The sequence below is a fragment of the Lissotriton vulgaris genome, chromosome 7, assembly GCF_964263255.1.
Source record: "Lissotriton vulgaris chromosome 7, aLisVul1.2, whole genome shotgun sequence".
Taxonomy (NCBI): Eukaryota; Metazoa; Chordata; class Amphibia; order Caudata; family Salamandridae; genus Lissotriton; species Lissotriton vulgaris.
The window spans coordinates 545,791,262-545,817,719 of NC_141695.1; the positions used below are offsets into that span (position 1 = coordinate 545,791,262).

The 26,458-nt window shown below is 43.6% G+C and overlaps 1 protein-coding gene and 1 pseudogene across 2 annotated transcripts in view; both read left to right on the forward strand.

Annotated features, from left to right (window-relative positions):
- The window catches only part of STX8 (syntaxin 8), a 1,246,356-nt gene that overhangs the window by 474,599 nt on the left and 745,299 nt on the right, over positions 1–26,458 (forward strand). The gene's annotated exons all lie outside the window — the stretch shown is intronic.
- On the forward strand, positions 721–1,266 carry LOC147702012 (eukaryotic translation initiation factor 3 subunit K pseudogene; annotated as a pseudogene).

Sequence of the window (26,458 nt, forward strand, 5' to 3'; positions counted from 1 at the left end):
CAATGTGGGCAAACTTCTAAAAGGCATCCACCGGTATAATCCTGAAAACCGGGCCACTCTTCAGCGTTATGTGGATACCCAGGCCCAGTGGCGGTTTTACCGTGGGGGCGTTTGGGCGCCGCCCCCCCTGCTTTCTCGCCGTGCGAGAAGAAGGCAGAAACAAATGGTAGTTATTTATTTATAACTACCATTTGTTTCTGCCTGCCCTTCTCGCACGGCGAGAAATCAGTCAGCAAACTTCCTCGAGCTCGAGCCTCAGGACAGGGGGGAGTGGCTTGCCCACTGTTGTGAATACGAACTGTTTGGACAGCCTGAGAGGCTGTCCAAACAGACAGTATTAGCAACAGTGGGCAAGCCGCTCCCCCAAGCCTCCTCCCACTCTCCGTTCTGCAGCATGCAGACTAGGAGAAATGACGTGTTTAGGGCAGCCGGCCGAACCAATCAGCGCCGGCTGCCATGGAGGGGAGGGAGGCTGCCTGCAGCCTTCAGTGACGTGACGAGGCATTCAAAAAAATCCAGGATGGCGCGCGGGAGTCTGCAGTCTCGGCCCTCGGGACAGGACTCGAGTTGAGAGCCAGTGCGGGAAGCCAAGCCAAGGTAAGTTTTTTTACATTTATTTTTATTATTATGAGGCAGTCAGTCCGAGTCTGTTATTATTGTCCAGCCACCGCCAATTCTACGCCCCGCCTATTTCAAATGTCACCAGCCGCGACTGCCCAGGCCAAAGAAAATGCCTATGATCTAGAAGCCTATCTAGCAGTACTCAAGCTGTATCAGTTCAACCCTGCTTACTTCCAAACCTCTGTAACAGCTCATATCCTATTGAAAGCCTAGACAAACCTCCCTCACACTCACTTTACGCTCTGCAAGTGTATGATCGATCAGGCACATCAAGAAGAAAGGCCAATCAGACAGATCTTGCACCTTGGGGACATTCTGGAGACCTGCCATTTCCAATCGCTTTGGCAGGTCCTAGATGAGAACCTGGACCTGCTGGATGGGATTACAGGCTCTGAAGGTTCAGTTAGAAAGTGTATTTGCCACGTTGTGGGAATCACATACCAGCACATTGACCGATGGCTGCTGGTTGAAATGCTTGGTGATCTAATAGAGCCACAGCTACGAGGGTGGATGACCAAGTATGGGTGGACGGAAGGTGAGCCAGGCAAGATCTTTGTTTGCAACCAGGAGAACATTAAGCCCAAGAACATTGTGGAGAAGATCGATTTTGACAGTGTATCCAGTATCATGGCTTCCTCGCACTGACAAATCAGTGACAGAACTGAGAACATTGGGGGAGGTGTTGCAGTCATCTTTAGAAACTCTCTTCAACTTAAGGCTTCTCCTATCAGCTCCTTCCACACCTTTGAATCCCTTTCTCTTGAGCTTCAATTGCACCACCGCTCACCCCTCAGAGTCCATGTAATTTACTGCCCGCCTGGTAGTGGCCCTTCGTTTATGGAGGAACTCACTGACTTTATCAGCGACCAATACTCACGAAGTGACAATCAGACCTTCGTGGGTAACTTCAATCTCCACTGGGGCGTACCGCATGACTCTTCTGCGAACTCGCTGACCACCTTCCTCTCTGCAAATGATCTTATCAAATACTGCACAGAATCAACACACTCTAAGGGCTCAATCCTGGACCTTGTTATTTTTAAAGCAGGCATGCTCTCTATCACTACCCCTATTCATGTAGACTGGTCCGACCACCTCCTCATCCCATTCTCTCTTCACCTATCACACTCTGTAACTCTTGGCCAACCTAAGAGGGCTACCTCCTGGTTCCGTGATGCAAAAAATATTGATGTTGGTCCCCTCTGTGAATCAGCTTTGTTATCACTTCCAAGGCTAGACCCGAACCTAGATGTTGACGAACTCACCTCCCAATGCCTCACAGTCCTTGCAGCTGAAATCAATAACGTCGCTCCACTCAAAAGCAAAAAGATAAGGCCCACTCCTTCAGCACCTTGGTTCAACAAATCCCTCCATGAAGAAAGGAAGCAGCTAAGATTCCTGGAGAAACAATGGAGGCAAGTGCTCTCCACCGATAATTTGGCCACGCTTCGTTCATCAAGATCCAAGTACCACAAGCACATCTTCCTTGGGAAAGCATCGCACTTCAAAACCCTTCTTGACTCAGCCAAAAATAGACCCAAAAAACTATTCGATCTCATCAAGATTCCTAACTGCTCTCCCCCAACCTCCAAGTTGGAGGATTCTACAAAGAAAGCAGCGGATTTCGCTATATTCTTTGATGAAAAAGTGAAATCACTTGTGGATCAGGTCGCTCATCCTATCCCTCCAGAGGAGCGCAAATCCTCAGCCATTTGGCAGAACCATGACCCCATATCTGAAGTTGCCCTCCTCAAGTGCATCCGCGAAACAAAGCCCTCCAACCATTCTCTGGACCCCATCCCCAGTGCCATTGCCATTGACTTCTATACCCATTCCCTTTCCTATTGGACCACTCTGGTCAACCTCTCCCTCTGTCAAGGCTCCCTTCCTGTCTCCTTCAAAACTGGGCAGGTCACCCCTCTGCTTAAAAAACCCACTGCTGATGCGAATGACCTCAACAACTTCCGCCCCATCACTAATCTACCCTTTCTTGCGAAGAACACAGAAAGATGTGTAGCGAAACAACTCTCTCGTCATATCAAGGACAATGATCTTCTTGACAATTGTCCGTCCGGCTTCATCCAAAACTGCAGCACTGAAACAGCCCTACTGCAAGTGGTTGATGACGCGCTGAGGATACTCGATTCGGGGGGGGGATCCTGTCTTCTAATTCTCCTAGACCTTTCTGCAGCCTTTGACACTGTCAATCACAACACCCTCCTCAACACTCTTCAACAGAGAATGGGCATGGAGAGCACTGTGCTTAAATGGTTTGCCTCCTTTCTCTCAGATAGATCCCAAATGATCAAAATAGCGAACAGTATCTCCTGTGGCAGTAGGTCAAGGTGTTCCTCAAGGCTCTATACTTGCACCCACATTGTTCAATCTCTATTTAGAACCACTGGGAAATCTCCTAAGTAAATCCGGGATCCACTATCATCTCTATGCAGACGACACTCAAATCTACCTCAAGGTTGCCTCCACTCACGATCTCTCCATCCTAAGCTCTACTCTCGACTCCATTCAAAACTGGATGTCAACTCATCAACTGATTCTGAATCCCTCCAAGACTGAATTCCTCCTCCTCTCCTCTTCACTCTCTCCTCCCCCGGTTCAATCATGGATGGATCAGATGAATCTACTTAACAATAAACCCATCATTGTCAACAGCGCAAAATCCCTTGGCGTCATACTCGACAAAAAACTCAATCTAATCTCCCACATAAATTCCATTGCAAAGTCTGCTCGATACCAACTGTGCCTTCTTTGGGGAATTCGTCACTTTTTCCTAGAGCAGGACCGTAAAACCCTGGTGCAATCGCTGGTCCTCTCAAGACTGGACTACTGCAATTCTCTTCTTACTGGCCTCCCCAAATCCCACTTGTCCCCCCTTAGATCTGTTCTCCATTCAGCAGCTCGTTTCATTTATGGGGCCAAAAGATGCGACCACATCACACCGATGTTATCCACCCTCCGCTGGCTACCCATCAAGGCTAGAGCTATCTACAAGACTGCCTGTATCACCCACAAAGCCTTGCACTCCTCCTCTCCTTGCTACCTGGCTAATAAACTGAAACTCTCTGGAGACTCTAGACCATCACGTAATGCAGAAAATCTACTGCTTGAACCTTCCACTTTCAAGAAGGAAAGATTGATGGCCCAATTCTTTTCAGGCAACGCGGTGAGAATCTGGAACTCACTTCCGCCTCGGCTCCGGACCACCACCTCCTCCCAGGTCTTCAAAACGGACCTCAAAGTTCTCCTCCTCCAAAGACACCTCCAAAAGTAATTCACGCCCTCTCTATTATCTGAAGGAAGACCTCCCATTACTGAAAACTCTATTCTCCATGACTACGGAAGTGCCTTCCCAGTGTGTTCTTGTGGTTGGAGTGTATGCCATTTATTGCAGTATTATCCTTGTACCTGTGTTTGGTACTCTTTTGTAACATGCACACACCGCTTTTCTCTTGTAACACACTGTTTGCTACCTCTCACATTTTGTTTGCTTTTGATACTTGCACAAGTGTCACCATTGCCTACGTAATGTTTGTTCTTGTGCCTGAGTGTCTAGCATATATTGCAGTATATTACCTCTAATTGTACTTTGTTTTCTCTTGTAACCTGCACACTTGTCACTCTTTCCTCCTGTAATGCACTGTTTGCTACCTCATGTATTTTGTTTGCTCACAATTGTCACTTTTACCTGATGTAACTTATCGTCTGCTTTTGTAATTTGTTCACTTGTAATTTTGTGTTCCTATTGTGAAGCGCTCGGACTCCTTCGGGTAAAGTCCGCGCTATATGAAAACGCATAAATAAATACATTCCAAAAGAAGGCATCTTGTTTCAAGGAGCAATTTTTTCATACCATCTCTCCAGCTAGTCAATAAAATCTATTTAAACAAGGGGGAACAAAACTTCAAAAGACTGTTTTTCTGAATGAAAATAGCTATCACAAGTCATATTACAATGCAGAAAATATTTATAGCAGTATATGTGCCTAAATAAGCACAGAAATAGTAGAATAATCCAGTGGAAAACAAATGCGAAATGAATTTACCAAAATGTTAGAGCAGAGGTCTTCAAACATTTTTGCTTTGAGCCTTCCCCTTCACCCCCACCAAGCTAAATGTTTTGAATTCAGACCCCCTCCAAAAGTTTACGTCAACATTTGGAGGAGCAGGAGGGGCATAGCTGAGTGCAGGGGACTGGACTTGTGATATCATATCAGTGGTACTTTTTCTGTAGCTTTTAATCCACACTAAGGCCCCTATTTAGAGTATTACAGATGGGTTACTCATCACAAATGTGACGAATACCCCATAATCAGTATTACAAGTGCCATAGGTTATAATACGGCAGACAGGATATATATCACATTTGTGATGGAGTAACCTTCACCCAAACTTGTACCTTAACCCGAAGTGTGGGACTTATAAAAGAGTAAACACACCAAGCAAATACAATAATTGATCAAAAAATACTGCTCTCCATAATTGGGATGGTGTCATTCCTCCCCATTTCGGGACCCCAGTGCAACAGCTCTTGCTGCCCTAATGATAGATGCAGACCGGAGTAGCAGGCTGCCTCCTCTGCCTTTTACCCCTCCCCACCGTTCCTAGCCATCATTCCAATCTCAAAGCAGGCTCTCGGACCCCTTCAGAAACAATTAGCTCACACATGTTGAACCACCTCTTTGTAGAAGCGTGCCCTCAACTGTAATTCTAGAAAGGAATATGAGACCCTACGCCCCTTTTGTAATGTAAGATGGTCACAACTGTGAAGCTGTGGGCCCATCACACCTGTGGGCCGAAGTGCTCTTGCAACTGCTTTACTAATGATAGCCACTTCCTTGCTAACGGGCTGTATCCTCTGCCCTTTGATAAAAACCTAGGACCTGTCTTGCCCCCTCCCCCTCCAAGCTATTTCTCTGATGCCCAAGCTAAGGTTTCTCTTCCTCATCAATATTTATTTCCCATGGGCCATTGCTCCAGACCAAAAATGGTATTCCTTTTGTGCACTGGACCTTAATGCAAGAAAGGAATGACCGCAAAAAAGCCATAATTGGAGTTCAGTTGGCCGCTCACAACCCTGGGCGGAGCTGGGCTTTAGGATGCCATCTGTAGATAAGTCGCCAGTGTCTTTAAACCATGCATGCTCAGTTCACGCTGTACCAATAGCTCCAGGGTGAGTGGAAGCCAAGGATTCTTCATCAGTGGGAGATGGGGGGGGAGTTCATGGTTTTAGCACCATAATATTGTAGTAGTTTAAACTAGGCCCAGCTGTTAGCATATGTATAGCGTTAGGATCACTGGGTAGGCCGTGGGGCAAAAAGTGGACATAGGTACGTGTGATAATTGGGCTCTTTCGGGCTTTAGGAACGATAGACGGTAATCATGATGATAAACCATTAGTTAGTTATGATGCGGATTAACTGGCTTTTCAAAATACCTTGGTCCTGAGTTTTCTAAATATTCTTGGTAAGAACATTTAGAAACTGTTTCTTTTTTAAATTATTGATCAACAAAATATTAACAAAAGAATATTTTGTTGTCTATTATCTTTCATGAATAATCAATTCCAGTTTTGATTTCCAAACCAAGAGCTGACAAATTTAATACATAAACCCTTCTTTTTTCTTCAAAAATGATTCTCTTAAAGAACGGCAATTTCACTCAAATGCGTTTAATGCATCCTTCTTTTTAACACTCAGGGCACACGCCATCCAAATAGATTTTTTCAATTTAGTGTGAATAGCGTGCATAGTTTTCTACCCTTGAGCTAGTGTGCATAAATGCAAAAATTGACATTGTGCTAAAAATTCCACTCCTCAATAGTGAATACTTGCAGGAATAGATCCACAATCAGCAGCGTATTCCTGTAGAATATTAAAAACATTCCTAACCAGCTGCTTAGTATATAGTGGGGCAGATTAAATCACTAAACTCAACTGTTCTTGTTTCTATATTCAAATGACTAGAACATATTCTAGATCCTCTTTCCCATGATGCCAGCTTGTACGGCTATCGGTTTCATAATTACTAATCTTGAAAAATGATTGTCTTAACAAAGGAAAGTTCACTCCAGTCAATTTAGTTAAAAGCATTTTTCTACTTTCCATTTTATTTTAGATCGGTGTGACTAACATCTATACTATTGGTACCTTAGACCAAATACACATTAGTTACACAAACGTCCCTTACTCTATTTTCATTGAGACCGATGATGAGCAATCTTGGAAAGAAATATAATGCTAAAGAATTGGATCCTTTGATTTTATGTAATACAATCACTCCACGTTCACTGGTTGTTTCAGCTTCTGCACCGCCATGAAAGAAATCAGAAAGATGGACTTCATGGGCTGGAAGGTATGCTAGTCCTCCATGACAATCATGAGAATAGGTATAATAGTGGCTCATTTGTGTCAATTCAGTAGCTGGGAGTTGATGCATCAACAAATGGAACGTCTGTCCAGAGGAAAAGTTTGTTTCTTTAAAAAAAAAAAATGTTTTTATTGGTTTTAAGAAAAAACAGAAACAATAAGGAACAATTCGTGCCAGAGTTTCAGAATCACACATAATGTCCCAATAAAATACCAGGCAAAAGCAACTACAGAACTGGGTACATTCCTCATGTTAACCATTAAAGTGTCAGGGAGGACCAGACGGTGGAGAGTGCAGACTTGTAAATGAACCAAGTCATCGAGCAAAAACACCAATAAGTGAGCATAACAGAAACTCGCTTGGCCGCTATATATATATATATATATATATATATCGGCCAAGCGAGTTTCTGTTTATATATATATATATATATATATATATATATATATATATATATATATATATATATATATAATCAATCAGGACAATCACCCCTTATCCTCAGAGTTATTAGCCATGCTAGATGCCGCTTACTCATTGAAGTGTTCAAGCGGTTGGGCCCAGACCAATATCTCTTCCGGTGCCCTCTGATCACTGCAGGACAGCCACATGTGGTGTTCCTCTGCCACCCCACACCATTAAATCTCTCAACCACTGAGCTACAAACAGCACCCTAGTGCCCAACCAAACAATCATAATGCGACGTTTCGCCAAAGAAATACAGCTGAGCAAGCTTGTACATGATTTTGCTTTCTCTACATCTATCCACCACGCCCAGCAGGCAGGCGATCGGCATTTAGAGAGGTTGTTTCCCCGGTGGCAGCCTCAGTTTTCGGTAACACTTGCCCCCAGAAGGTTTGGCCCTCAATGCTTTCCCATGCCAAATACAAAAAGGTAGCCCCCACCACTCCACAGCACTCACACTTAGCCCTCTAGATGGATCCATTCTATTTACTGTGAAAGGTGTCATGTAGGTATGGTGTAAAAAATGAAAATGGAGTAGCTTGAATCTATTATTACAAGACACTGTATGCACCAAAGTTGCTGAGCAAGCCCAATAGGTGTCCGTAATGGGCTCTCCTACTCATGCTCCCAGGCTTTTATCGCCGCTTATGACTTCTTAAGTATGTCGAACCTCAGGTGTCGCCCCACCCAATTAGTCCATAAAGCTCCTCCAAAGGCTGCGGCGCCGCTGGAAAATTATTCGCAACATTCTCCAGTTTGCCGTAATGTTAAAAATGATCCGGGCCAACCCCAAAGGAGGCCTGGGCATCCTGTAATGCGATGAAAGCATCCCCTGGTTAAAGATCCCCTGCCACCCGGAATCCACCCCTCTCTCTATTTTTCCATGGATATGTCGGCATCTATTACACGAAAGGGCATGAGATCCAACAGTTGCGGTTCTCTGTCAAAGGGAGCTCTACAGATAACCTTCCAGACCACCTTCTCAATGATCTCAGCTATAACCTTAACTAGATATGGCACTGGGTGATATGACCTGCTCCCTCGCTTCAACAACTACAGCAAAGTATCCCTCCCAATCCTATCCCCAAGCAGCCACATATTCCAGTTTGACTCCAAATACGCTGCATGGTAATAATACTGGATATCTTGGACAGCCAATCCTCCATCCTTCCTGTCCCTTGTGGGCACTGCCAATGCTACCCGACTGCACTTCCCAAATCTGGGAAGCCACCGTATAATCCAGTCTGCAAAAAAAACTGGCTTCAAGCAGGAAAAGTGAGTACAAGGTACAGGCAACGCTGGAGAAAGGCCATCTTTACTATGGCTGCTCTATCCATCACAGAAAGAGAGAGTTTGTTCCAGAACTTGATCGAAGTCTCAAGTCCACGCACAAATCTGTCTACATTTCTGACCTTGTGCTCTGCCTCCGTGTGCATAAACCCCCCCCCCCCCCCGCCCCCTCCGCGCTTTAAGAAAAACCTCCAATAATTTCACCTTTAGCACAGTAGAGTAAGCCTGATAAAACTCTATGGAAATCCATTCCAAGCTAGCGCTTTGGATCTATAGAGCGCTTTTATGGGGGTACCCAGCTCCTCCAGGGTGACTTCCTCCTCCAAATCTTGCTGCAACTGCGGTAGGTATTTTTTGTTCAGGAGTGGCAGGTGTACTCGCGCCCCACCGGGTGAAGCACCCGCCAGCCATCCAGCTAACTGAAGTTACTCATCACTGCCTAGAGGGAGTTTACCATTAAAAGTTTTGTACCCTCCCCCCTAGGTCGTAACGGATCCATCTCACCATCCAAAATGCAAATAAAATCACCTGCCCAGTATATGGGTGAACCCACACTTCCCTCCAACAGGTCCTGGAGGCCAACATAGAAGTGCTGAGCGTCGACATTAGGGGCATATGAGTTTAGTATAGTAATATCCTTGCCATCCAGCCCAAAGGAAAAGTTAGAAGATGTCAGGAGGCTTTACATGAGGATATGATCACTTTGAATCTTTCTATTAGACTGCCAAAGGACACATAAGATGTGCTGGCACCTGAGTACATGCATGCAATCTATATGAGAAGATCACTGTGGCTAACCTTACCACATGCTAAGCAATTTTTTTAGATCTTATTTTCTTTCCGGCTCTTCTCTCTTTGGTTCTATAGCTGATGATGGGATCTAAGATTTAAAACCGGGTTTTAGACCTTTTGGTAGGTGTGCCTTCACAACATTTCGAAGCTATCCTGGTACAAGCTAAGAGCTCCAGGAAAAGCCCAACATTAGCTAAATACTTTTACTAGAAAAAGCAACGACTTTAGCACCTTCAAATTCAGCAGCAAATGTGAGTGGTAAAACATCTACCATGTGTTAAAGCATTTTTAGTACTCGCGCTAAAGAGTACTGTATATGCTGGGAGGACTGTCTGTGTGTGGGTCCTCGCATTGATAGATACACTAATCGTATTGCAGGCTTCCTCAGGAAACCGTAATAGGTGAAACCAAGGACGAGACCTTCTCACCAATATGTGACTTAAAAAAGACGGCACTCACTTTATTTGAGAGGTCCTGAATAAAGCCCCAATATATTTTTAAGTGGGTTGAAACATGTCGACGATCAAAGGGTAATAACAGGCTACACATAGTATCCGCAGCGTATCATCCACTCCCTTGTTTTTAAACATACCCCGGAACACCAGGAATAAATTAATAGGTAGAATCCATGAGGTATTTTTACATTTACACTCACTTCATCACATTCACTCACACCTCAACCCGCTCCACTGTAAACAGGTGTTGCAGCACAGCTGAGTAGTATTCGGCTACTCAGCTGGGACCCGATGATGAAGCATGACACCAACTGTGTTAGTGTGCGAGGGTTTTCTCAACAAACCGTTGAGGTGCCAGACACTCTAGTGTCAGTCAGTCCTTTAATGTGGCCGTCTTAGTTGGTTTATAATTACATTTAGGGACAAGGACGGCCGTCCACCTGTCCTAGCTCTCCCCCTTTTGGTTTTCTGAGGAATATCTGGGAGCAAAATTTGATAGAACTTGGGCCCTTTTCTGTGAAGGACTTTCTAATTGTATTGTAATTGCATTTGTATAGCGCTTACTACCCCTGACGAGGCAGCGAAGCGCTTTTTCGGCAAGTAGCGCGCTACTCCGGGACCCATAGAGGATTAGTGTTGAATTAGTATAGTGAAACATGCAAGTAAATTTTAAGTGATGTACATGTTAGTCAGTTATTTGGATTCAGAAGGATAGCAGAAGGATAGAAGAGGAAAGAAGGTTTATATTTATATAGCGCTTCTAACCCCTGATGGAGTGTTGAAGCGCTTTTTCTGGCAAGTAGCACGCTACTCCGGAAACCCATAAAGCATTAGTGATAAATTAGTATGACGAAATATGAAAGTAATTTGAGTGGTGGATATTAGTCAGTTATTTGGAGTGAGAAGGATAGCGGAGGGATAGAAGGGAAAGAAAGGTTTGCATTGATATAGCACCTGTTACCCCTGATTGGGTGTTGAAGCGCTTTTCTGGCGAGTAGCAGTTTACTCCGGAACCCATAAATGATTAGTGTTGAAAATTAGTATAGTGAAATATGAAGTAATTTGAGCCGTGATATGTTAGTCAGTTATTTGGATTGAAAAGGGTTAGGGAGGGGTAAAAAAGGAAAAATGGTTTGCATTTATATAGCGCTTGTAACCTTAATGAGGTGTTGAAATGCTTTGTTGGCGAGAAGCGCGCTACTCTGGCACCAATAAAGGATTTGTGGTGAATTAGTATAGTGGAATATGGAATAAGAGAAGTGGACATGTTAGTCTGTTATTTTGATTGAAAAGGATAGTGGAGGGATAGAAGAGTGAAGGATTTCTTTTTTTAGGTTGTAGCATTAAGAAGAGGCTTTTGGATGAGTAAAAAGGGTTTTTGGAGGGGAAGAGTTTAGAAAGGTTTGTTTTGGGGATCGGTATAGTAAAAGATGTGTCCGATGATGCAAGTAGGGGTAGAGTAGGAGAGATGGTACCATAAAGTGTATACACTATTCCACAGGTAACCACTGAAGAGCATGCCGGGAGTTTAAAAATGTATTCTAGCAGCATGATTTTTTAAACCATTGTAGATTTTATAGAGAATTAGATGGAAGTCCTAAGTAACAAATATTGGCATAGTATAGTCTAGAATTAGTAGCCAAATTGAACAACATGGCTTAGTATTCCTCACGGATGAATGGCAAAATCTTACTCATATTGGAGAATAGACTATGGCCTGCAACTTTACTTATAGAAAGAAAGACCTAACAACTGAATTAATTTGTAGAACTAGCCTTAAATCACTATCAATAATTAAGAAGACTCTTCATCCTTCCTGTTGTTAAAGTAATATCCCCAAGACTTAGAATTAACAAAGTGTCATCCACATAAAAGATGATGCAGACACCAAAATGTTTGAGGAGTGTCGCTACCGAATGAATGTGCGTATTAATCAGGATAGGTGAGAGGGCCAAGCCTCGTGAACTCCTCAATTTATGGTAGTCTTTTGGAAAAAATCTGAATGTAACATTAAAGTAAATGTTCTGTTGTCTACTAAGGTCCTGTACCAATTTCGAGCACTTCATCTTATTCCTACCTCTTCATGTCACTCAATCAAAGTGATGTGATCAACCCTGCAAAAGACAGCAGCCAGACTGAGTATTTCATTGGTCATCATCAGTTCTTAAAAAATCAGTCACTGATAGGACAGCACAGTGACGTAACAAAACGTGAGCGCCCTCCCACCCCCCTTGCAAGATATGCTTATGGGGCCCCTCAAACTCACATCAGTAGAGGCCGAGGAGGGCCCTTCCAGTATGGGTAAGCCTGAGGACTCCCCACACCGCGAGTGCTGCAGGGGGCCTTTGTTACGTCCCTTGGAGAGCAGCTTATGTACCCAACTCGGCTCTGAAACCCATTTGACTAATCATCAAGTAGCATATGCTCCTCTAAATTTCTGGCTAGCAATTGAACAAGAAAATGTTCCCCCAACTTCATAGCTACAGGAAAAAGATAAATGGATTTATAATTTACAACTTACTCTGGATCTAATTTGTATTTGTTAGGCTGAGGGTCAACTACATATATCTTCCAATCCCGAGCTACTGCCCCACTCATAAAAAGAGAGTTAAGGATGAAAAAAGTAGGAGGAGCAGTAACCAAAGTCAGCTCTTTTAAAGTTCTAACAGTGCAGATATCATCTGTTGAACCACTTTTCAGGGCCTAAATATGTCCCTTCACTCAAGGAAGTGAACAACTCGATTATCTTCTAAAGTGACGTTAGCAGGGACAACAATCTTTTGATTTACTTTCTGACTATCTGAACTCATGGAAGCATGAATAGTCTCAATCTTATTGCCAACATAACTGGCCTGCCGATCATAAACTTGTTGTGAATTAGCAATAGATGGAACCATACAGCTTGGTTTTGTAAAGTTAGATACTGTCTGAAATAGTTTCCTAGGGGAGTTGGCAACAAATGAAATAACCTGGTAGGAGTTTTTTTCTCTAAGAAGCAGCTGTTTGTATTTTCACAGTTGATTTTTATAGGCCTGTCTAGTTTCAATAGGATCTTCTCCACATTCCTTTCTGCCTAGCTTTTAGTCCGTCCAATCTAATATCTATTTATTTATTATAGAGATAGCCTAGACCAAGAGCAGTAGAGTGGTTTACATGAGCACCAGAATGTGTTACACATTTTTTAATGTAATGTAAGAAAGAACTTATATAGCGCAAAACTGCCACCCTACAGGTATCCTGGCGCTTGGTTGGAATAACAACAAAGATAGCAGACTCAAGTGTCAATATCCGGGGAGCTAATAGGTATTCCTAGGAAAGAGCTGGATATTAAGTGATATGCCCATAATCACAGGATTTTGAGTCTAGGATGGGATTAAAACCTGGTGGCACAGTTCTAAATTTGGCAGCTCTAGCTGCAACTACGGCTAGAGCCCTTAGTGAGCCATAGAATATTTCTTATGTTTGAATGGCTACGAGTTAATTTGATCAAAAGTATCATACAGATTGCTATAAAATCATCCATATAATTAACCCATATTTCGTGAATAGTCCCCTGGCACCCAGAGATTATTAAACAGCTCACTTGCCTTAGTAGTATCCATCTTGTTCTAAACTCTCATAGATGTCCGTTTACTATCAATACTATCAGAAATATGCTCCATTTTTGCCTATTCCACTCACAAAAAAGGTGATACGGTAGTGATGAGTCCATGTCATTGGTTGATATTTCTTTACCTTAACTGTACCTCCTGAAGCAAACTTGTAAACGACAGTATGCCCTGCTGTATTTGTGGGTTGATTTACTTCCTGTAAAAGTTCTAAATTGCCCATATCTGCATGTACATTAAAGTCACCTAAAACTACTTCTTTGTCACCCTTCACAAGCCTACTAATTCTGCTAACTTTTCCAAATACTCGACTGTGGCAGATAGAGGCAAATAGTTAAGCACAGAAATGAATGGGTAAGTCCTCCATTGCTAAACATAGAGTAATCAGGACCTCGTAAACAGAAGGGCGGAATTCCCCTATGACAGAAACCTTAAAAATATTGTTTAAACTTGTAAGTGTGGTCGTCGGTCAACGACCGACGCTAGCACTCTCGCCCCAGTTCATCTGTCAACCTTTAGCTGACACTGCAGGGGGGCATTAAAGGACCCTCGAGTGATTGCAACAGAGGGTTTCCTTTTGTTTTTACCTTTGAAGTGAGGCTGCTTTTTTTTAAAGAAGGAAATGACAATTGGCGCGCATGGCATGCTGCTATTATTCCCACACAAAATGAAAATTAAATTAACCTATCAGTTCATTTCACTTTCAAGGAATTGGTGCTCGGGCATATCTCAGCCCCCAAACTCCAATTCACAAGTGGGAAACATTGTTGAAATGGTGAGAATCCTGCTTGGAGGATGCCGCACCATGTGTCTGTGGGGAGAGGGGGACCTGGGTAGTAAATGGGGGTGTTTATCCCCAATCCCCCTCCCTGCCCCCCTGGGGGACAGTTAGCCCACTAGACACCAGGGTACTCATTAGGGTTCAATTAATTGTTTTGGGTGGATCAGCCCCCTCGCCATTTGCCTGTGCCCCCACCAGGGTCCCCATTAGTCTTTCTGTGCCCCTAGACACAAGGGTTTTTCTTAGAGTAGACTATTTGTTTTTGGGTGGAGTGGCCCCACTTTGGGAATGGGTGTGTGCTCTCCCTCCCCCCCTATTCTTTCTGCCCCACCCCTTGTGGATGGATGGGGGTTTTCACCCCCAATCTCCCCCCTACCCCCGGGCAGAAAGCCCACCAGAAGCCAGGATTTTTGGTTTACTGTGTCTATTGTGAGTGTGGGAGCAACCACATCCCCCCCCCCCCCCCATGTGGACCTGTACTCTCCCTCACCCAGGGCCCCATTCGGTTTTCTGCCCTCCCAGGGGTTGATGTGGTTGTTCACTCCCAGAGGGGGGAAGAAAGCATACTAGACACCAGGTATTTTTGTATAAAAGACTATTTATTGGGAGTGGAGGAGCCTACTACCAAACAACCTTCCTAATGCAAAGCATTAAAGGAAGTCTGGAAAGACACTTTCTAAGACTCATGCTCTCAGTTGAAAGTAGATTAAATATATCTGTAGTCACATACACGTAAAACAAAATTAAAAGTTTGTAAAAAGCATCTCAGAAATGTTAACAATACGCAAGTAACCAATGCATCTATCCACTATTTCTTAATCCTAATCAAAGCCAAAAACACCTTTTTTTTAAACCAGACCACTTAATAATTACGAGTGAATCGCTTAGCATGGTATCTTATTCGGGCACTGTGATGCCCTTTGGAAATTCCTAGTTTCCGACAAATCTGAGCTGAAGCTTTAATGTCGCATTACTTCGGGAAACATATGACTGTAACAAGAGATTAAGCCTTATGAAGTTCCAAGGGGCTATGGAACGAAACACGTTGGCTGGACTGTTTGTGTAAATAAAAAGAAAGGACGATTGAAAAATAAAGAATTTGCAATAATACATCTGATTGGACTTTTTTACCTGGTGCACCTCCATAGGCTACATTAATCCATGATCTGTTGAACAGTGGCACTGAACAACGGCAGGTGCCGGAGGATTTGTGCACTGAACATTCTACTTTTCAAAAACAAAAGCATGAGGGGCAGGCCGGGCAGTCCGCCGCGGGTCTTTTTTTTTTTTTGTAAACCGTTTCACCCAACTATGGATATTAAGAAGGTAACCAAATGTTTGACTCTTTATCAGATTTTGTCTTGTCTTCATAAAGGGGAGTAAATGTGTCGCATCGACCTTGAACTTGCCTTCTTTCACATCCCATCTGGAAAAGGACACAGGCAGTTTCTGAAATTCAAAGCTTTTGCTAGTGCAAAGTCTTCATATCAGCCATTGGGTATTTTCAAATAGCAGCCTTGTTCGAGTGCAAAAGAATCTTCATCTGTCTCTACTATGAGGAATCATCTAAACTAAAAATGGTGCAGGTCATGCTGAAAACTTTGAATCTTCTTCAAGAGGTAGCGGTCGGATCAGTGCTGCTAAGTGAGCCCTGCAGACAGTTTGTTACTCAATACCTTTGAGCCAATATAACTATAAAATGTGCATGTGTATTTCCTTCTGAAGACAGATTGTCATCTGTTCAAATCACTGTCATCTGAAGATAACTACATGTCCAAGTGTCAGAGAAGTCTACTGTCTTTTGGGCTCCATGCCCTCATGCACATTCAGTGTCTAGACAGCCAGACTACACAGCTAACCACCATAAGAACTGCTTTGGAATCAGTGGTCTCAAAAACTGGGACACTAGGGGGAGGGGAGAATGGATCTCGATGACTGATGCATCTCTCAAATCCCTATCATGATGAGGTAAGAAGAGTAGCACGTTTCAGTGCGCCCCACTGAGTAAGCCAAACATGACTGGCCACTGGAGGGATGGGGAATCCAGAGGCTATTGGTCCAGGGGAAATGCTCCCTGGTTGGACATTAACACTGCATCAGTCTGGTGGAGCTCAGGTGTGTCCATCTGACTCTCAAATCTTCTCTCACAGTGATTAGCTAATATTCCATCATGGCAGCATTAGAATGAGTTGTTATACAAAGTGCAAGAGGAGCTCAGGATGATCTAGAGTTCTTTCTACGAAAATATAGACCGTTTTTTCATTGGGTAATATTGAGAAATGTCAATATCAACACATACTTAGTCCACGTACCTGCGTTAAAACTGAAAAGTAGATGAACACAGCGGTCAACTGTGGCAAGAACGTGAGTTAAAATGCATTGCTCATTGCCATTTTCTCCAGCTGTGGTAAACCAGATGTTGGCCTATTTACCACCTATGTTCAACACTCCGTCCATCATCCCCTTTGGTTTTGCTTTGTTTGCCCTAAGTTGGCAGGATATGCCCAGACATGGGTCCCTAACTCACTTTGCCACTGGCTTCAAGCTAGCCTGGCTGTTGACGGTTGATTAACCAGAAACCGCTCCCAGGATGCTTGTTTCCGGTCCAGAAAAAACATGGCTTGTCAGTTCGAGTTGGACTGTTCCCATGAGGCGCGGGGTCAGACTGATCTGCATATGGCCATGTCTGAACTGGGGTAGCGGAGTGAGCTTAAGAATGATGATGGATTAAACCCAGATCAGTTGACTGGGGGTGAGTGCTTGCAATGTTCAACACTCCGTCCATCATCCCCTTTGGTTTTGCTATTTACCACCTAAACAAATGTAAAATGCAATGATTATTCATCCAGGTTCCACTGTTCCAAAGGAAACACTGTGACTGACTGGTCAAGGACATTTGTTTATATTTCTTCTCCAGTTTCCTTAAATCTGAAAGTAATTTCCATGCTTCCAGTGCAAGACACAGAGGACTCTTATTATTGTAGACTGGCCTTTGTCGATAACAGTATTCATAACTACTTCACATATCCATCTGTCTAAAATTGAAAAGCTTCCATCTAGGCCAAATTTTCTTTCCGGAATGTTATGAAAGATTATGTATCCGAGCCCATTAAGCTTGACCGCTTGGCTGCTAGGTATGTAAAGTATGGCCAGCACAAAACTGTAGCCAACCACATGATTGTACTTAAAACAAAGTGCCCTTGGACAAGATTATTCTGTGTTTCAGATGTGAGATATTATCCTGCAAGTTGAGAACAGGTGGATATGAGAATTTGCAAAGAATAAACAGCAATGCCTTGTCTCCTTTAAAAAGCAAAACCTGGCCTCCACTTGTCATCTAATATTGTACATTCTGCTACCCTTATAAAATGCTCTTGCCAAGCATCGTTAATCACTAGTCTTGTGATCAAGGGCCTGTTCCCTTTTCTAACCTGTGCACGAATCATATCTCCGTTTATAATTCATAATTACTTTTTGTAAACATGGAGCTGTTCCCACTGGCTCGGGCTCCTCTAAACAGATCCATGGGGAAATGGTAATTTTCATTCATCACAGCATGCTACCAAAAGCAAATAAGCCATTGCCAGGTAAGCCTAAAGCCTAGTCCACTAAATGGAGGACAGCCACTTCTGCAGTTATGAGGAATGTTCTAGTCCTACACATTGCAGGGCTGCTATCTGGAGACCATTGCACATTTTTGAAAATCATTCCTGTTTCGATTCTGACTTCAGGACAGGTACTCTGATGGTTCCAGCCTCCCTGCTGTTTGCGTAGATATTTCAAAAACATATTTTATTATGGTTCTGATTCTCCTGCTCTGTGATTGGGTTAGGAGCTTGCTGCTCACTTTAACTGATTATGACTATCAGAGAGAATCCTATGGCGAAGAAGAAAATGTTATTTACCTGCAATCATAGTTCCCCATGACGGCTTTTCTCTCTAAAGTCTTAAACATGACACCCACCCTCTCGGAAACATAGTTAGGCTTTCGGTCTGTGCAAATCCTTTATCTCTTACTCCCCTCCAAATGCACAGGGCCTAAATATTTGGCAGTGCATGGTGGGACTGAGTATCCTCTGGAATTTTTAATGGGCAGTTTCCACTCTTACTGCAAACATATTTGTTGGAACTGGTAATTATTATACTTGAACCAACTTATTACTGAGCAGGCGTACTAATGCCCCGTTCCGATCCTCGTTGTTACTTGTGCAAATGGATTTTGATGGACAGTTGCTACAATAAATGGATGTGACAGGAGCAAGAAATCCCTTTATGCTAGTGGACAAAGACATCTGAATTCATGCCAGCCATAACGTAACTTGCAGAGCCTAAATATGTAGGTGGTGTAATTGTTTGCTTTCTCAAATGCTCCTTCTCCACTGGAACGAACGCATCTCTTGGGGGATAAAACAAAGAGTACCTCACCTCACTTTCCTTAAAATCGCATGGTTTTGTTAAGGGAAAGTTTTTAGTGCAGTTTCCATATTTTTTCCGTTGCTCTTTCTGTTGTTGGCCACCGTTGTCATGACAGGTCTGTCCTGCTCATTTATAATCATGTATGCACACATGTGCGCTGATGATGAGGGGGTCCTAATCTCACCGTGGGTCTCGAGCAAATATGAAGGTCTTTCTGAGTGCATAATTGCAAAGAGGATAAATTATGATTTCGCATATTCCCATTTGCCCCAAAATGGTCAATTTTTATGACAGTTGAAAAAAATAGACCTCTTTGTTGAGAATATCTCAATTTTCTGAAGATATGTGATGCCTATATTTTAATAAAAGCCTGTACCGAAATAGAGAAATGGAACATTTAGGAGTGGCTAAAAGTAGAGAAGATTGTTGAAGCTCTATTGCTCGTTTCTGCTCGGTCGGTGTGTGTTAATCCTGCCTTTTTGATGCTTTCATTAATGGGTGCCATCTTTGAGCCTTTATTTATAGCATTGTGTGAGATCTTACTGGACTGGGTGATTACTCACCCCCTCCCCAAACAAAAGCCTTCCACTTTCAAATATCTTTTTGGCATTAGCCACTATGCCTTTTTTGATGACTGTTAATGCAGTTGTGGCCAGCCCTGCCTATGAGTTGTATTTGGAATGACTTTCTTAGTGGGTTTCACAAATGTTTGACTTCGAGAACTGATATTGATTCAAAACAAATAAATTACATTTAAATAAATATTTAGTCTTTTGGATCCTCCGCTATTAAATGTATTCCCAGAGCCTGGTAAAAAAAAAAAGCACAGTCCTACTTTCAGCAAGCTCTCTCAGACCAGGTACGAAGGAAAATTACTTTTATGAGACTTCTTGCCCTGCCAATAGCAGATTTAAATCCATCCTGGGTATGGCAGGATGAAACAACATCCTGCAGAATATGCAACTACCACAGAAAATCTTGGCTTCACCTGCTGTGCTGCTGCCCCAAACCTGCCAGAGATCTGCACCGTTTGTTAGCTCCTTTATGCCGGGCCAACAGTATCAGACTCTGTAGAGAAGCTTCGGACCTGTGTTTCTCCGCCAACCTACAACAGACTCTTGCCACGTTGGGGAAATTCACAGACACTATTCGATCCGCACTGCTCAATGCACCAACAGGGTGACAATGGCCAGACACTGCAGAGAGAAACACTGGATCAGTGCCTCCCAGTCAACTCACCCCAGATTCTTGCTAGGCTGGGGAAACCCACAGATGTAATTTGAACCACAGGCTGTGTGACTATGATGACCCAAAACTCCTTTGCCTCCTCCCTCCAGTGGCGGCCGGCATGGCTTAGAAGTGGCAGAGGGGGATCAAGGGGGTGGGGAGATGGGTCACGCAGCGTGAATATAAAAACAAAAACGTAACTTGCCGCCGGGTCCCGCGTCTCTGCTTCTCTCGTGGAACTTGAGAAACAGGAAGCATAGCAGCCCCCACTGACCAATCACAACGCTGTAATGCTTGGTTTTGGGTTCGACGCTCAACCAAGGAATAGGGGGCTAGGCATGTTCTCCACACAGGCTGCAATGCAGCCTGCATGGAGAGCGGGGAAAGTGCGCATGACTGGTTTGGGTCGGCCCAAGAGGGCAGGCAAACCGTTATTGCACACTTCAAATTGGGCAAACCACTACTCCCCTGCCCTGCTCTGAAAGCAGAGCAGCCCCGCCCATTTGCCCGCAAAGCAGCACGAATCATAAAATGATAATAAAACAAAGTTATTATCATTTTATGTTTGTACTACGCACTGCTTAAAAGAAGTGGGGGTGATGCTCCTCCGCCATAGCGGAGGAGCCGCCACTGCTTCCCTCCCAAGCATTTTAAAGTTGCTTACAAACCAGCAAGGTGACAACAGACCAGTCGCAAAACACTTTAAATGTTGCAATATAGGCACTTGCACCTTTGTCTCTTAATAGTTCACTTATGTCTATGCTCAGAGTAACAAGGGCCCACAAACATGAGTCACAGCTTGCAATGTTTTTTTAACATAAGGAATTTTAATGCTGCTTACCAATGCTGCTATGACTTTTTTTAAATTTAATAGATCGTACTCTTTAAAAAAAAAAAATATATATATATATATATATATATTTTTTAACACTTCCCAAAATGGTATATAGGAAACGGCTGTGTTCTGATGCTTACATATAATGATTTTAAGTATTCGGTCATGGATACATTTTACATAGTGGATTTCTATGTTTGTGCAATCCACAGCTACATTTTTGGGATGACCAGTAATCCACGTGTAAATTTATCTCTTGAAGAATGTATGTTTCTGGCATTAAAAGTAGTTTCATAAACCACATCTGTACACGTAGTTTTTCTCTGGAAACCCTCAACACTATGGTCCTCTTTATTAAATCTTTCTGTAGCTATTCAGAGCTTCCTCTCTTCTCTATTTTCATTTTCGGGCCCACCAGCTGGTCAACATTATTCTGCCTGTAAATGAACTAATTATGGTGGCTTTCACCGAAGCTTAGATGCTCAAAAGTAGAAGTTGCAGGGGTGCAAAATGTTACTCATCTACCCTACCATGCGAGTCATTATTTCTTTATATGCAAGCTGATGCCATGCCCCTGATGACTGACAGTGAGGCACATCCTATTGCTATAAGTAATTCCAAGCATAAGCAGCATGCTGCCCTGCGCACAGATTTCACCTGATATTCTGTGTGATACAAGTGCTCTTTTGTTTGCGTGTAGAGGATAGTTGCACAATGCCTGCTTTCTTCTTTGTAAATGTGATCTTGTGTTTTCTTAAATGTTTCTTCCTCACTCCTCATGTGTCCTCACTGCCAGTACCAAACTTCTAGGGATAAAGTCTGAATCAGAATGAAAGATTGATTTCACGTTTCTTATCAAATGCCCAGCGTTGGAAGGAGATGCTACAGCAAGAAAAATCACATTGTGGACGCACACGTAGACAAGCCCTCTTAATCCAAGATAAAGCACTGAATGTATACTGAGGTGGGAATGTGTTTTACTTCCCCATTGTTTGACTGTTTGTAGCTCACGACAGAATTGCTGTTCATTTGACTGGTAAATCTGTCCCCAAACCTAAATTTACATTTTGCTTTGAGAGTTGCAGAGATGCTTAGATATTCCAATTCCAGTGATGTGGGGGCCAGATAGACTCTCCAGCAGATCATGATAGTTTTCTAGAAGTTTCACAGTAGAGACTTTTTGTCTTCTTTGTCGAGTCCAAGAAGCAAAAGGGCTTCTCATTTGCCCACATCTGTTCTTAATGTGAGTAAAGAGAACGTTTTCAACATGCTTTGGTGCTGTCATCTCTATTAACATAAAATGAGTTGTCCATTGTTTCAAGTTTCTGTTTTCTTCCCTGCCTTCCTTTTCACCATCCCTTGACCAGATCGATGCACAGAAGTTTCTAGATTAAGTTGTAAAACTGCTACAGATGAACTACCTAGCCTTCATACCTTTAAAGGAATGTGCGGACACTGATGTGCAGAGCCTAGTTGGAATAGAGGGCATTGGTGCTGTGAGATCTGGGGCTGGTATATGTTGAGTGGCAGAGTTTTGATCATGTCTGATGAGCCTAGGACGAAGATGTTGCATTACTTCCGTAAAGCCTATAGACACTTCCAATCCACTTGACGATAATCTAAGATTTGAGGATCTGGACAAACTGGTTATGTGCTCTGACGATTTTCAGGAACTCTAAGTGGTCTCTGTAGAAGTGGATGGAGATAGTTTGAGACTCCAGGGTGTGCACATGTAGATGTTGAAAGGGATAAGGCGAAATGATCTAAGAGATGAAAGGGCTCAATCAAGCTACTGTTCCTGGTTGCTGAGGAGGGAGAAATAACATTACTTTGTCTGACAACTACATTCAGATTGGTGTCAAGCACAGTGCTTTTTGGCAAACTTTGTATTCGAGACATTAAATGCTCTACGACCAGATGTCCTTTCCGGACTTTTAAAAGCACCGAACCCTACTAGATCCTCTTAGCGGATATGCCCATGGCAGGTGTTATACAGGTGTAAACTTGTACCAATGGATCTTCTACACAAAGTGCCAGGGGTGTTATACAGGTGTAAACGTGTACCAATGATTCTTCCACACAAACTGCCAGGGATACCAAGACAAATGATTTAGGTTGTAATAAAGCTGTAAGGTAGCTGCAAGACAACAGCTAGTGCTCAACAAAGCCTATAACATAAGCATAATTCACAGAGGGTGAGAATTATCATTATATTTGTGATATGTCAAGGGCTGCAGTCCATTAGAGCTTAACTTGGAAGAGATCCATGGAGCAGTGGAGCTTGCTGTTCTTGTAACCCAGGCTGCAGATTTCCACTCGGCCGATGGTGACAACACGCAGCCTTTCACGGCTCTCCTGCAGACTGGATAATGGAGCACCTGCTCCCACAAAAGGGCTGAGATGTGATATGGTGCTTGGCAAGACGGTGTAATCGCTATGCATTGTCAGGAATATGGGTGCCCGAGGAGCTGGGACGACCATGCTCTCTCGAATACACGTTGGACAAAGGACGTGACCTTTAACTTCACAGTACAGTGAAGGAGCTCAAACAGCCTCAACAAAGGGCAGCACAATTACATTTTTGGCAAACAGCTTATTTTGTTTCGCTGGCAATGTCTTCTAGAGGGATTATCATAAACCTGCTGCATTTTTAATGCCTTTATTTTACAGTTTGCACTACTTTTGATCCTAAGACCGTGAGATGTCTGTGCCTCCTCTGTCTCTAAAGTCTTCATCTTTTTAGAATGCCTTTTATCTCCCACCTGTGTCGCCCCATGTACTGGGTAGAGGGCTTATAACATTTTGAAGTGGGGGGGTTTTATCTTCCTACTTTTTAAAATTGGGGACTAGCATAATTTTTTTACAGGTAATATCAATCACGGCCGGCATGGCTTGTGGGTGGAGTGGCAGGCGCAGGGGGTTGGGTGGGGATGGTACAGGGTTTGGGTGGGGATGGTACGGGGTCGCAGGGAAGGTCAGGTTTAATAAAAAATAAATAATAATAAACTTACCTTGAGGCCGTGTCCCTTGTCTTCTCGGCTCCTGCTCTCTTGGCTCTGACAAGAGCAGAAAGCAGGCAGACAGGCTCCTTCCCCTAAGCCAATCACAACGCTGCATTACAGCCTGCATAGAGAAGGGCAGAGTGCGCATGACTGGTTTGGCCAGCCCGAGAGTGCCGGCCAAACAGTCATTGCGCTCTCAGGAGTGGGCACACCACTCCTCTCCTGCCCTGCTCAAAGACCAGAGCCGCCCCACCCACCTGCCTGCCCGCCCACCACGCAAACATTAAATGGTAATCACTAAAAGTAATTACCATTTTATGTTTCTGCTTCTCGTATTGCGAGAAAGCAGTGGGGCGTCACTCCTCCGCCATAGCGGAGGAGCCGCGCCTGGTAATAGTTTTCTTTGCTATGCGAAAAAATATATATTATGTTTTTAAACGTGGGTATCTTTTGTTGTAGTCAGTCATTTCTTTAAAACAAGCATTGCAAATGCAATAGGTCTCGCATCATTAGAGTTAGTGCTTTTAGAATTGTTTATGGTTTTTTTTTGTAAATCTTTAGCATTTTTGTTTCCTGTAGCCAATGCTAAAGAATTACAAATAAAAAATGCCATAACAAGAGAAATGTTGTCGGAAGTCTCATTGGTAGAAAGTGCACGGGCAGTGTTGCTTTCCAGTTATTAAATCAAACATTGTCTGCAGCAAACTCAAATCAATGCAGACTTCTACACTTCCAAAACATTTATACAGTGTGTCTTTACAAGTACAAAACTGCCCCAATTTGCCAACATGGGCCATTTGTTAGCTATCCAATTCACTCTTGGGGGCCACTTTTCTAGGTGCCGAGGCCTATTTTCTGTCCCAGTCCAACTTAGATAATGCACACATATTGCATACTGAAAATGCGGACTGCTAGCCAGCAGTACTTATTGCTATATCAGTTAATTGAAAGATTTCTGTGGTAACGATCCCTCCCTCTTTACCTCAGGATGGTACAAGGCGATGGAATTACAGGTTCTGAAGGCAATAAGTCCTACTCGCCCCCACGAAACTGATTTCGGAGTTCTATTTGCGCAGGTAGCAACATGGCACATCTGCACAACGGGAGCCACCATGCTTGCTACATAGCTGTCCAACGGAAGTGTTACTCAGAGTAGTGTCCGCATGTATCTAAGGAGAAACAAAAAAGACGCGGTTATTGCACCAAATCGTACTACCGCGAAAGTAATTGAACGCACTGACGAGACAAGGACTGCATTCACCTGAAAAATGTACGTAGTTGGATTACGTATTTAGCCTAATTGTTCTTGAAAAATTGATGGCTGAATAAGGGAGTACATCATATGTAAAATCATAAATTCTTAAGGATTCATTGAAAGTAATATCCCTGAGCAGTTAAAATACGTACTCAATGCTGTCATTTTTAAAATAGATCAATTTCGTTTACAATACGGACGAAAAACCCGACACTTCCAACATGGCCTCTTCATTTTATGTACTACTGTGCGCGGCTAGTGTTTGTTTTTCATACGAGCCCAATGGCTTAACAGAGTTGCCCTGCGTGCGAGCAGGGTTTTTTCGGTCGCAGCCCAACCTTCATTTATTCCGTGAAATATCAATTCAGCGAATGTGACTGGGGCGCGCCATTAAACGAAATCCAATGTATGTCCTTATTTATAAATTACGTTATTTAAAATTAAGAAATCCAATGTGCTACAGACCTGAAGAACAATTAACGTCCTTTGAAGCTTTCCCACATGATTCCTGATATATACCTTCCCAAGATGGCCGTAGCAGGCGCGTGTCTTAGGGTTCGCTCATCTCGCGCTAGTGTCTTTCTCCCTGGGTCAGTGATACAGGAAACTGCACTGAAGTGAACGGTGCCCCGGGAGGCTCAAACCTTTTCCCTGCAAGTGTTAACTGGCGTGTACACGTTTTGTTGTTTCTGGTGCCGTTAGTTTCAACAATGGCCAAAAAAAGAAGACGCCAGGATGACTTTCAGAAAGTGAAGTTGAAAGTGGGCAAAAAAAAGCTTAGACCGGAGAACAGCACCCAGTCTAATTTCAGGACAAAGGCGATCCATTTGCCGGAACAGCTGCGATGCCTCAATCAGCAACAGTCTCAACCCACCAACAACCGCAAATTAAGCGTGCAGGTGAGAAGGAACAAGTCAGGGTAACAAGCTTCTGTGTTCTGCGACACGGCGGGCAGGGGAGGGGGCGGAGCGGGGAGAGGTGCGACACGGCAGGCAGGGGAGGAGAGTAGGAGGAGGAGGGGGGAGGAGAGTAGGAGGAGGAGGGGGGAGGAGTGTAGGGGAGGCACGGCCTAGCGGCTGTGCAACCAAGAAGTGGTGGGGCGGAGCTTCGGGAGGCTGTGAGAGAGAGAGTGGGCAAGGCAGGCGGCTGGGGGCATGTGCACGCGCTTTTAAGCTCAATGCGCATACGCATTGAGCTTAAATTTCACGGGCACTGCAAGGAATCGCCACGATTCCTTGCAAGTTGGTTAAAGAGTGTTTAAGCCCCCATAGTCTCGCAAGCTCGATGCGCATGCGCATCGACAGGCGAGACCTAAAAATGAGACGTTT